At 44.5% G+C, this 13317-nt stretch overlaps 1 protein-coding gene across 2 annotated transcripts in view; it reads right to left on the bottom strand.

Moving 5' to 3' along the window:
- The window catches only part of ADGRF5 (adhesion G protein-coupled receptor F5), a 41078-nt gene that overhangs the window by 27292 nt on the left and 469 nt on the right, over positions 1-13317 (bottom strand). Inside the window, exon 2 of one of the 2 annotated variants that reach the window (XM_059843010.1) lies at positions 3241-3396. The exons of the other annotated variant lie outside the window; for it this stretch is intronic. The gene's annotated coding sequence lies outside the window, so the exon portion shown is untranslated. The remainder of the gene's footprint in view (positions 1-3240; positions 3397-13317) is intronic. 2 annotated transcript variants of the gene reach the window in all.

Below are 13317 nucleotides of genomic sequence, written 5' to 3'. Positions count from 1 at the left end.
TTCTGCAAACCTGCTCACCTGCTGCTCCCTGCAAGGTGGTGAGTCAGACCTCAGCTGTTTGCAGCAGTTTTAAGGTGATTAAATTGGCATGACTGATGCCCTCGTTACCCTTACAACATGTCTTTGTCTTCACTGTTGTGGTGCCATTGGTCTGATTTATTGCCCACCCAAGCTGGTTCAGGAATCTGAGCAAGTAGAAGACCAAGGCTGCATCTACAGCACTTAATGCCACCACTTCTCTCTCTGCAGATTGGTTTTATTAATGGCCTTTTGCTGGTGCCTTCCAGATCTTCACTCAGTTTAACTCCCTGTCCCTGCAGAAAACTAAAGCAACAATAAGGTGTCCAACTCACTTTTATCTGAGTCTGATCAGCTTAGAGAAGGTCCCAGTTAGTGCCAGAGCAAGGAGAGGAGCAGCTAAGTGGCCCCAAGCAGGGAAGAGAGATGGAGCAGGGGCTGGCAGACGAGGCAGGAGGGTAAAGGCAAGGAGAACCTCTTCCTTTCTGCCCTGGCAAGCTACTCAACATGAGTTCATGGTCTATCCCTACAGAAAAAGCTGATCATTTTCTCCCAGAACTGCTCCCTTGGCTGACTGCTTGAAGGTTTGAATGAGCAGAGCAGTGCCAGTGCAGAGGCTGAGATGAAGAGGCTGAAGAATTGGCTTGGGCTGAGTTACCTGTGCCTGTGGTGGAATCACACTTTCCACACTGCCAGGCCTTGACTGGAAAACTGCTCTGTGTTAAACCTGCTTTCCCCAAGCACCCTCTTTTTTTCTTTGCTTTTGTGTTGTTTTTTTGTTGTTTCTGTTGTTTGGTGGTTTGTTGTTGTTGTTGTTGCTTTTGTTTTTGTTTTGTTTTGTTTTCCAAAAATTTTCAGAAAGAGCACCTGGGGAAAGAATGTCAGCAAGGCTTTCTTAAGAGAGGGTTTCTGCTCAAGCCTTATCATCAAGCTGCAGCCTGAAGGTATGAGAAATCTTGGTTTACTTTGCAGGAGAATGTAAAAATTATACAATGTCAGAGGATTAGGTATGTAATCAACTTGGTATGTGAGCACAGGGGATGTCCTGATCGTCCTGATGTTTTTTCCTGTACTCATTCATCACGTACTGTCATGTCACCAGAAACTGTGAACTTCCTGGATTCTAAAGTCTCATCCCCACAACATTTTTATTTAAACATTTGAGTCTGCCATTAGCCTTCACAGGCTCAAGAAAGCAAGAGGTGTGCTAGAAGACACTTGCTCTGAACCAGAAGTGCTCATCCAACCAGGGCAGAGCTACAGGAATCCTGTAATTCACTGGAAATGGGCTGTTGCAAAAGTATGTGAACCCATTTCTTCTGTCACGAAAGACAGGTCAGGGTAAGGCTCCCACACAGCTGCACCCTGGGAGATACTGCTCAAAGAGAAAGCAAATGTGGAAACAACTTAGAAATGAAGCTGTTGCAGTTCTCTTGACTCACCCTTCCTCATTCATGTCCTGGACATTCGCACTTCAGTCTCATCTCTAAAAATTAATCTCAGCAATTTGTGTAATCAAACCCCACTGTCAATTGTATCCAAATGCAGAAAAAAGATGCCAGAACCTCTCAGAAACTGTATGCAACACTGCAGATTCTTGCACCATCTGATATTCTTGAGTCTGAATTTCATGTGGTCAGACACCTAAAGCTGTGTTTTTAACATATGAGGACAGAGTGAATCCCCAGCATATTGGAGCTAATAGGTAGATTACTTTGAGATAACAGTTTTTGGGGTGAATCTGACAATACCTGGGACTTCATTTATTATCTCTACCTGTTTTAGATAGTTTTGCCCATCTCGGTCTTGCAGAAATTATTCTGAAGGGAGTCCTAGGAAGTTGCTACCAATTCACTCACTGTAACGATGTTGAAACTATGTTGAAATATCTTTTTTTTTTTTTTTTTTAGCAAATATTTTTAATAGGAGACCTGAGAGGTAACAAAAGTGCACTGTGTGATGCTGTTGATGTTTTGGCTGGAGCCCTGTGTCCGGATATTGCTGTATTGGAGAACATCCAAGGGAGAGCTAAGACAAGAGCATTGTATAACCTCAATGACAAGAGCCATAATCTCGTGAACAGGCTGAAGGTTGTTCAGATTAGATAGGACAAGGCTCAGGTATGAACACAATAACAGTTTGTCCCTTGAAAAAGGACTGACATGGATGTTCACAGCAATAGCTGGCTGAAGTCACACAATCTGAAGCAAAAGTAAATATACTGGTGATTATGGAAAATATGTAATTATAACATTTAGAAGCAAAAAATTAGGCTACCCAGGGTGGCTGCAAAGTTTTCTTCAGAGGAGGTTTTTAAGAACAGGCTATACAATTAATGACATGGAGGAGAGCCTTTGATTCTGCTTCCACATGGGTTTGTAGCAGTGGCATGATAGGTAGATTGTTTGCTCATCTTTTCTAATTACCTGTGTATCCCTACACTTCAATTTGTGCAGTGAATGAATTCAAAGAGATTCAGAGATGAGCAAGAGCACAGATCTGTGTTCTCAGTACTGTGTTTGGACTGACCAGGGCAATGATTGATCCCCTTGAGCTTGGCACTGGTGAAACATCAAAAATCTTGTGTTCTGTTTGAGGGTTCCTCATAACAGGAATACCACTGAGGTGCTGGAGCGTGTCCAGAGAAGGACAACAGAGATGGAGAAGGGTCTGGAGCACAAGTATGGTGAGCAGCAGCTGAGGGTGCTGAGGGAGCTCAGCCTGGAGAAAAGGAGGCTCAGGGGGGATCTTCTCACCCTCTTCAACTCCCTGACAGGAAGGTGAAACCTGGTGGGGGTCGGGCTCTGCTCCTGAGTAACAAACAACAGGACAAGAGGAAATGGCCTCAAATTGCTCCAGAGGAGGTTTAGATCGGACATTTAGAAAAAATTATTCAAGGAAGGGGTGGTCAAGCAGTGGAGCAGGCTGCCCAGGGCAGTGTTGGAGTCAGCATCCCTGGAGGTATTTAAAAGATGTGCACATGTGGACTTGAGGGACATGTTTTAGTGGTGGATTAGCAGTGTTGGCTTAATGACTGGACTCATGACCTTAAAGTTCTTTTTCAATCTGTGATTCTACCTTATACAGGTTTAGAAATTCCTTTCTTGACCTTTGCAGTGCAATATTCCCACAGGTTTAAGCACAGAGGAGGTAAACTGTACTTACAGCCTTATCAAGGATTTCCCCAAAAAAATATTTCCAGAGGAGGACTATGGTTCTCACCTTTTTCTACATCAGTTCACATCAGCTCACATTTTCCATCCTTGTTTGTGCAGTATTTATCTTTCCTTTTGACCTATGATTATGACTTTAGATTCCTCTATTCCTCTGTCAGCCTTCCCGTGAATTGTTGATGACCTTTTTACACAGCCAAATAACCTACATGGAAAATGAAAATAATTTAGACCCAGCTATCTGAGAATCAGGCTCAAAATCATACCACGACCACGTAGGACTTCCTGCAAGGAGAGAACAACTCTCTAGGACTCATGTTTGCAGGGCACAGTAGCTGAAATAGCAACCATTTAGCTGTATGACTGAGAGCACAGAGAACACTTCCCAGCTGAATGTCCAAATTGTCACATTCTCCAGGCATTCCTACTACTCTGAGAGCAGCCAAAAGAAGTTTCTGTGAGTGTTTTTAACACATTCTGGACAGTGCCAGCCAGCCCTGAAATGTTTTCCTAGCCCTTCTGGCACAGTTCACAGTTGGACTTACTGCTTGTCACTGGAGAGCAGCAATCTGCCAGATCAGTGAGGGCATTCTTGCATGAATAAACATCAACTGCCACAGTCACTGGCTAAGCATTATCTCAGGGAAGGGGGAAGGTGAAAAACAGCCTGGCACATTTGGAGAGGCATGAACACCACCCTGGTTGCTGACTAGCTGTACAGCTGACCCCTCTGGGAAGGTACCACATCAAGGCTGGACTTGAGGCCAGCCTCTTCCATGGGGCTGGGTGACAATACACCTGCACTTACAGCCACATCACTGTGTTAGGACAGAAAGGGCATCTTTGGCAGGGGGGTGATGTCCACAGGATTCTTGGGGATGGTCCTGTGCACAGCCAGGGGCTGGACTCAATGATCCTTGTGGGTCTCTTCCAACTCAGCTTATACTGTGATTCTGTGATAGCTCATGGCTTCTGTGGCCTTGGCAGTGTAGCATGATACAGACACCTGGGTTCTACCAGAGCCAGAAATAACATGCTGTTGGCATTCTATACAATCCCTTGCAGCAGGGCTGCCTCTGTAGACATTCTCTCAGACCTGTGCCTCCTTACTTGGGTTTCTTTACTCAGGTAACCTCTGTTCACCCAGAGGGACCTGGCCTGTTCCACCTCATCCTTCAGTCTGACTCACCAACTCTGGCTCTTACAGGCAGGCACATTTGTAAGCCTTTCTTATCCTGCCAGTCATATCTTTTTACTAGAATCTTTCTGACACATTTCTCGTTTGATGTTAAGACTTAAGAAAAAGATTTCCTGATTCTGGATGCATCTTAAGCACAATGTCCAGCTCCTAAGCTTCCTAGTACAAGAGATACTCACTGAAGTGAGCCCAGCAAAGGGCCACGAAGATGATTAAGAAGCTGGAGCATCTCTCATACCAGGGGAGGCTGAGAGAGCTACTTAGTCTGGAAAAGGAAAGGCTCAGGGGGATCTTGTCAATGTCTAAAAATAACCAGTGAGGGGACCTAAAGATACACCCACCCTGGAGTGACTTCTTTGGTAAGGGGTTATAAATGCAGAAGTGGAAACAAGCAGTTCTGTTTTGGAAGACACAGAGTTAGCCTTCCCCATGCACACATCCCACATACAAGTTTTTTTTTCCTGTTGGCTGTAACCTTTCTACATGCTGTGTCTGGGAAAGCTGCCCCTCTTGTACTGAAATGGAGATGAATACACCTTTGGCATCAGCAGGAAGAAGAAAACAAACAACTTTGCAGGCACAGCACATCTTCAACCAGCAGTTCTTTGTGAGGTGGGCATTAGTCCACAGCCTCAGTTTTTGGCCCTCTGCTCCGGCTGTGAGACATGTCCTGGGTCACTGAGGCCAAGAGCTCCCTGTGTGGTCAGGCAGACATATTCTGCTCTAAAGCCTCATTGTAAAAGCCCTCAACTCCGTGCTTTTTACTCCTTTGTTCACACGGAGAGACCATTCTCCCTCCTTTCTAATGGGCTCTGCTAGCTTAATGTCCTGAGCAGATTTGCCCTTGGTTGGGTCCAAGGATTGTTTAGCCCAGTTGGTTCTTATCCAACAAGGGCTATAGCAGAGGCCCTTGGGAAGAGTTTTACGAAAATGAAGTAAGTTTGCAGCAGCTCATCTTCAGAATGTTATTTCCACTTCTAGCTGTCAGAGCTACAGGGATTTCTGGAGGCAAAGGCAGGTCATTGGTGTTTAACAGTCCTAATGGCCTATTAAGCTGACTCAAATGAAGTAAATTACAGGAAAACCTACAAGAGTGTGCAGAATACATAATTTGCAGGAGCAAGGAGGTCTGAATTCCTTTGCTTGCTTTGAATCTACCACTCATTAGGGTCAAGTTTGATCCTTAATTGTCAAACTAGATAGCACAAATTTTTCCATGTCCTCTTACCCTGTATGTCACTTTGACATTCCCCATCAGCTGTTGAGGATGAAGAGTCCTATGCCATTTAGCACAGCAGTCCTCCTGCCTCTTTGGTACTTGTTCTATATCTTTCCACTTTGGCTGGATTTTTTTGTAGCATAGTTAGGCTCAGTTACCCCCATGTCAGCATTTTCCTTTGGCTTGAGCAACTCTGCCTCCCTCTAGGTATTTTGGATGAGACCTGTGGTGCTGTGAGATCTGCGGAGGTGAAGGATGCCTGGAGAAAGGAACCAGGAGCTGATACAGGTTAGAAGGTGTGAAGGGGGAGATCTGCTGCTGGCACAGGCACAGTTTGGCTCAGTTTGGCTCCCAGTAGCAGCTGAATCTTGGTTACCATTTGCAAACAACTATGGAACATTTTCCCAGAGTCTTGAACTCTGGGGTTAAAGCCTTGTTTTCAGTGCCTGTCCAGTTTGTTATTCCTCAGCCACAACAGAAGAGCTTTCCTTTCTCTGCATAAAGCATGACCTTTGGGTAGTGCGTAATAAGTTGGATGATCAGACAATGTTTGTTTCAGACAGAAAACACACAATGACTTTAAGAAACACACACCCAGGCACAACAATATTTCATGGGAGAGTTGGCTGAAAGGGAAAGGGGGGACAAGGGAAGTTGCACTGACCTTAGATAACACATCTGAATGAGAACAAAAATAAAATAAACAGAAATTAATCAAGGACACAAAACTGAACTGCTTGGTGATAAGGATTCAAACAGGCAATAAACAAGCTGTGGCATGCTTTCTTTGTGATGTTTGTAGAACTGTGTTATTCCAGCTCTGTGCCTAGCATGGTGCAGAAGGCTGAGTTTGATGGGATGCACGAGGATCTCTCAGACATGAGCAGAGGTTTTGCTTTCTGTGAGAATAGAGGGGTAATTCTTATTTTTGTTGTTTTTGTGCAAACAGATGTCATGGCACTTACAAGTAGAGGGATGAATGTTCCCCATGCCACATGGCAGACTGAAAACAGTGATAACTGCAACCAAAGTGAAATGGCATTTAAATCAGCACTTTACTGGAAAAAGAAAGCCCTGTCCAATTCTTGTCTTCTTCCTGGCAATTCTTTCTCACTTCCACTTGGGTTTTTCTCTGCTCCAGCTAAGTCCTCCTCCTTGACCTTCATGTTAGAGTTTTGCAGAGAAGGAACAAAGAAAAAAGAAAAAAAAGTTCTAGCCAATTTAATTCACCCTCCTATTTCAGACCTTTGTATGTAGCTGGGTACCACATGTTTGGAAAGACTGTGGAAAAGCACACACCAGCTCACCTCTGATGACTGGGATGGAAGGAGAGATATACCCATGAACCTTATCTTCTCCTTGTGCTTTTTGGAGCATCTGCAGTGGGGTGCAGGCCCAATTCACAGTGAGAAGTAACATCACAAGATATTTGAAGCTCAGCACTGTGGGAGTACTGGGGAAGGAGGAAGTCGCCATATCATTGTAGCGAAGAGTGAGGTCTAACAATATCCGTGGCAGTGGAATTTCCATGGGCTGCAATGACTTTTGGATTGGGTCCCTGAGTCAGGCCAGACATGGGTTACTTCTATAGACTAAAGTACTAGAAAGTCTGATGACTGCATGCTTCCTGCTCGTTTCATTTTATTAACCTCTTGATTTTTTTCCTGTTATTACTGCAGCTGGCTGTGTAGGAAGCTCCTGTAAGCTGTGTAGGTGTCAGCCTTTTGGAGTTTGTACAGTCGTGCTCTGGACAGAAGGTGTTTCCTGTCCGGGGCCCTGGCTTGTCACACCTACCAACAAAAAGATGGAAGTACAAAATAGCACCCGCCTTTTGCACATAAAATCATATAAATGGAGGGAAATCCCTTAAACCAGTGAAGGCAGGTCTCTGTTGTCCATATCTCTTTTATGATGAAGCCTGAGAGAAAAAAAATAATTGTTTCTATTTTGTTCCACTGATTTCACTTCCAGCCTTACTATTTTTGTACTGATCTGTATTTCAGAGCACAGAACTCTGAAAGAGTTCAGGAGAACTCAGAAAGGCTAAATAGTGCTACTATTTAACTTCCTGGAAGGCTGCACCTGTCTATAATGTTTTCAAATTTTTCTCATTCTGAAGATAAGCATGTCTAAAGTCTATTATTCATTAAAGTCTTCTGAACACTAGTAAAACAAACAAGTCCCATCTGTGTTGATGGTACTGTGGCTTGATCTCACACCTGATGCCAAGGATGAAGATGCTTATCTTCAGACTGAGACCAGGGATGATCCAGACTGTGGTCCTTGTTGGGTTCACATGGCATAAAAACACAGCAATGCAAAGACAAACCTGATGGCAGGTTTGCCCATGAGATACAACACCAAGGAATGGCATTTCTCCAGCCACATGGTGCCTTAGGAGAGCTTAAACAAGCAGGTACTCTCCAAAGATGTAGGGCCTGAGTAGATGAACTGCTGAGGCCTCTTTCTGCCTTTCTTTAGGAGGCCTAGTCCATAGTTACCACTTTCCCTGTCTCAGCCCACACTAATGCCAAGACTCAAAGGAATCCTTCAAAGAGCAGCATGGGCCAGGGGCTGTTCCCAGTCAGCAGCACAGCCTGGGCTCCTTGTTTAGGGAGAACAGGAGAGTTCAGGCCCATGGAGGGGAGCCATGCCCTGCTGATGGCCTCAGGGCTAACACACCCTGCCCTGCTGCTGTGGGAATGTTCCTCCTAATTCTAGCATGGTCTAAAATAAAACACACATCTCAAGAACAGGAAGGTTCTCCAGCTCTCTTCCAGCTCCCTCATCCCCCAGCTCAATGGGATGAAGCTGGTGCTGAGCTTTGGTTGCATCTCCCACAAGAATTTTTCCCAGGCCTTTGTGCTTCTCTCTGCTGACTCTACAGGCAATCTAGGTCTTGCTTCAGAAGGAACCTCCTCTGCTTCCACATCCTCAAAAGGGGACCAGGGAAGCTTCCATTTACTGCTGTCAGAATGATTAAGCATTTGAAAGTTTGGTACTACGATGCTGGAGCGGTGCTGGAAGAGCCATTGCAAGGCTGTTCGGAAACAAGGTGTTCAGGAAAAAAGCAGGCAGCTTTTAAAGCAGATTTTCAATAGTAGCATAGAAATCTCCCCTAAAAGGACAGGCTGAGAGACTTGAGGCTGTTCAGCCCCGAGAAGAGAAGGCTCCAGGGAGGCCTTTGAGCTCCTTCCAATACCAAAAGGGCCTACAAAAGGGCTGCAGTGACAGAACAAGGGGGGGGTGGCTTTAAACTATGAGAGAACAGGTTTAGATTAATTATTAGGAAGAAATTCTTCCCTGTGAAGGTGATGCAGCCCTGGCACAGGTTGCCTACAGAAGCTGTGGCTGCCCATTCCCTGGAAGTGTCCAAGGCCAGGCTGGATGAGACTTGGAGCAACCTGGTTTAGTGGAAGGTGTCCCTGCCCATGGAAAGGGCTGGAATGAGATGGGCTTTAACATCCTTTCCAACCCAAAGCATTCTGTGATTCTATGATTTTCCATGCTGTGTGTCCTAACTGCAATAAGGGACAGTGTTTATGAGCAGGAGTTGAACCTTTTAAGCCACAGACTTGAAACAGGATGGATAACAGGAGGAAGGAAGGAAGTGCCATCAGTCCTGTTTAATTGCCAGAGACACTCGAGGCATGCACAGGCTCATCCGGGATCACAGGCCTAGGATCAGCCAGCCCAAATTTTAGGGACAATGTGCAGGAATTTAAAGAATTTCTCTCTCAAGAAGCCTCAGTGAAACAATTTTGGGAGCAAGGGGCATTCTGTGAATAGCCTGTCATAAGGCACGTAGGGACACCTTTGGAATGGAGATGGCTTTCACACACTCACTTTAATGGTCATGGAGGGCCAAGCCTGTGCTCACAGGATTGAGCCAAAGCAGGAACTCTAGTAGAGCTTTTCCTCTGAGCATGAACAATTGGGGGAAGCTCTGTCGTTTGAGGAATTTCCGAAGACAGTAAATTACATACTCGATCACAGCTCTATTATGTTTTGAGGGAAGGCATTTGGAAATTAATATTTCATATTAAGACCTAAATAGGACATGCATACAGCTCTGCTGCTCACAAGCACCCTCAAACCTGGCTGCCACAGCATTCTCCATGCTGGTGAGGTGAGTTTAAGCAGACCCTGGGTTGGCAGCAGCCAACCTTGTAAGTAGACTCTGGGTATCTCTGTGCCTCAGTTCTCTGCTGCCAAACAAGGATGATATTTGCTGTCTCTGCTTCACAGGGTGCTTAGAGAAACCCTGGGACAGGAAAAACCCATCAGTGACTGCACTAATGATCTGGTAAAGCAAAACTTGTGGAAGTACCTAGAAGGCAAACGATATGTGGCTCCCTTTTCATCCAGAATGAAGGAATTCAATGACAGGAGAAGGATATTAGATGACCTTTGAGGTCTTCCTGAAACAAGTATTACTTTGTGTAAATCAGCCAATGGAGATGACACAAGGGAGTTCAAAGGTTCTTTTCCTGGGCTGGGAAAAACCTTCTGTTTATTCAAAAGTGGTCCATTGGAGGGTGTCTGAAGGGTGGGCTAGATATCCTGTTGTTGTGAGCTAACCCTGGTCTGAAACAAAACACCCACACTGGCACTCGTTTACTGCCCATCTGTCAGAGGGATGGAGGATAGACTAGGATGAGAAAAAGTACAAAAACTAGTGGATTTAGATAAATAAAGGTTAATAAGGAAAGAAAGAGGAAAGGGAAAAAAAAGTGATGTGAAGGCAATACTTCACTACCTCCCACAAGCAGATGTATATCCAGAAAATGTCCAAGCAATGGCCGGTTTGGGAGACAAGCCTGACTTCCACCATAGTTTTTTGTTGCTGAACATGATGTCATACGATTTGAAACATCCTTTTAGTGAATTCAAGTCATCTCTCCCTGTTGTAATCCCTTCCAACCCTCATCCTACTCACGACAGAGAAAGGAAAGAAAAGGAAAGCCTTGATGCTCTGCAAGCGCTGCTCAGCCATAGTCAAAACATTTGTATGGTGTCAACACTGTTTTAGCCACAAATCCAAACAAAACACCTTATGAGGAAAGTCAATTCAATCCCAGCACACCCATCTTGTTTGGATTGCTCAGATGGGAATTATGATAGAGAGGGGTGGATTTTGGTGCAGAATCCATTGCAGGCTTCCACAGGAATAAACTGAAATTTTTAGAAAAGATATAAACTGTGTGTAGACATGGTGGATTTAGGCTACAACATCCATGTCATGTCATGGGATGGCTGTGAGAGAGAAACTTCTTCCAGGCCACCATCAATAGCAGATAAGCACTTGGAATAGGCTGCAAATGTAGTCAAAAACTCCTTAACAAAGTCCACTAGTGCAGCATTATAACATGCAAATATAGCAGTGTAATTACTAGACAACCTGCTACAGTGAATTATCTGCTCTGCAGGAGCTAATATTTGTTAAAAAAAAAACCCAACTGAGCAAACAAGGAATCAAACATTCGTCCATCAGAGAGAAACAAGCCATTGCAAATCTTTTGCTATCTCTTTCCCATTTCACCTGTTCCTGCACACCCACTTTGTGCATTCCATCCCATCCACATTCTTAATACAACCAGTTCAGGGCCACTATCACAGCCCCACAGTTCCTGCCCTCACCCAGTGCTGGCTCAGTCCTCTCAGGATGCTGCCCAGCATAGATAAGGGGTAGAGCTGCTGCTCCTTACCAGCAGGGCAGGTGCAGGATCAGATTAACCCATGGGCGGTAACTGCCCCCAGGCAGGCTGAGCCACATGCAGGATCATTTGAGAAATAAACTCTGTATAAACATGCAATGGGGGTGGATCTGCTCATGAATGTCAGTTGAACCCCTTTTAAAGATCACAGTCCTAAGAAACTCTGTAATGGAAGACTGGAAAAGGTTTTCTGCAAGGAGTTTGGTTTTACTGTAGATTCATCCCATTTGATCTTGAAAAGCCATGATTCTTGCTCAAGGATGAGATTAATTCCAGCAGCAAACCATTTCAGTTTCAAGTGCAATACAACCCCAAAATAATGCCGTCCTTGTGGATGATGAAATTCACTTCCATGCTTATCTGCTGTCTTCTGGGAAACTGTGAATCACAGCCCTGAGCGGTAGCAGCAGCAGGTAGGCTTCTTGGTCAAGATGAATGGGTTAAAAAAAGGAACTCTAGAAAGGCTGCACTGGTCTTTTGTGTTATAACAATGAGAGGAAGCTCTGCCTAGTTTGAGGAATTTCCCACGTCTCCAATTCAGATGTTGGAGAATTTCTTTATTAAGCCTGCCTAAGAGGTGTTAAAAAAATAAAAATAACCAAGAAGATCAGGACAAAGATATCTTCCCAGTGCCTACGCATGTTCTCTATGTTTGTTTTTTGAACCTGGATCACCGGAGGCAAACTCAGATGAATTTAGGGAAGTTAAATAGTGACAGATGCCAAATAGTCACAGCAGGTTCCTGCTGAGCTACTGACCCATCACTGAGTTCAGTTAAGTGTATCTGCTACCCAGGTGCTAAAGATTTGCCTCTAAATTTCTTTAAATATCACTTTGTTCTGCAATGGTGCCAGACATCACTGGACAGGTTAAGTGACAGAAGTAGATGAGGAATTTTTTTGGGTGAGAGGAAAATCTATGGGTTGCGAAATACCATTTTCATCATGCAACAGCAAGTGACGGAAGCAGAAGAAATGGAGCCTCAGGCTTTCAAATTCACAACATCCTTTGCTTTGCTATTTCCTTGCTCGTCACAAGCCCATTGCCTCGTAAAACTGCCACTGAAAGTGTGAGTTGCAGCATTCAAACAAAAAAAAATTTCTCCCCCAATCCAAAAGCTCCTCATGCTCATAGGTGAGCATTGCTTTCCCATGATGGGGAGACAGAAACAAGGCTGTACAGGGTCACATCACAGCACTGCTTTTTTTCTGAATCATGATCATTTAAGCAAAGTGGATACTTCTGCACCAGAGATGTTTGGAAATGGAGCAGAACTTTTGGGGATATAGACACAATGGAGCTGAAAGCATCAGAAAGCCTCTCTGTATCCCCCCTGACACTGAACACTGGCAGCAGCACTCCAGCACAACACCATAACATTTACTTTCATTTAAGCAGCTGAAAACACAGATAGAAAAGAATGGAAACAAGACAAAGTGATGCTCAAAGACAGCATACAGCAGTTTCTCAGCCCGTGGCCCTGGGTGCTCCAAGTTCCTCTCCCCTGTCAGCAAGTTTAACCTAATATGAAACTGAAGGGAGATTGCTCTTAAAAGAAACAAACCCGTTCTATACAGCTAACAAAATACAGTGCTTGTGTCTGCACTGCAAATTCCAGCCACTGCAAGTACAAAACAAAATAGAAAAAAAGAAAAAAAAATTCTAAATGCTATTGCAGTTGACTTTTTTCCTCTGAAACTCTGCGGCACAACTTAGGGGGTAATAAATGCAATGAGGATTAGCACAGCACTTCTGTGCATGTCCCTCTTTACCTCTGCAGCCCCACGCTTAAACTAAAGCAATCATAACCTCTATTAGCATTCACTAGCCAAGGAAACAAGCAGTAGCACTTCGTCAGGAGCTTGAATGGCTTAATTCATACCCTGAACAGCCAAAACCATCCTACAGAAAACTGCCAAGTAATCACCACAAAATGAAACCTGTGACGATTGCAGTTCCCCCGGCAGAAACCTGCAGCAGGTTTACTGGTGA

Source organism: Haemorhous mexicanus, chromosome 3, assembly GCF_027477595.1.
Source record: "Haemorhous mexicanus isolate bHaeMex1 chromosome 3, bHaeMex1.pri, whole genome shotgun sequence".
NCBI lineage: Eukaryota > Metazoa > Chordata > Aves > Passeriformes > Fringillidae > Haemorhous > Haemorhous mexicanus.
Note: the sequence above shows the minus strand (reverse complement) of the source record. Positions and strands in the feature narration are given on the sequence as shown.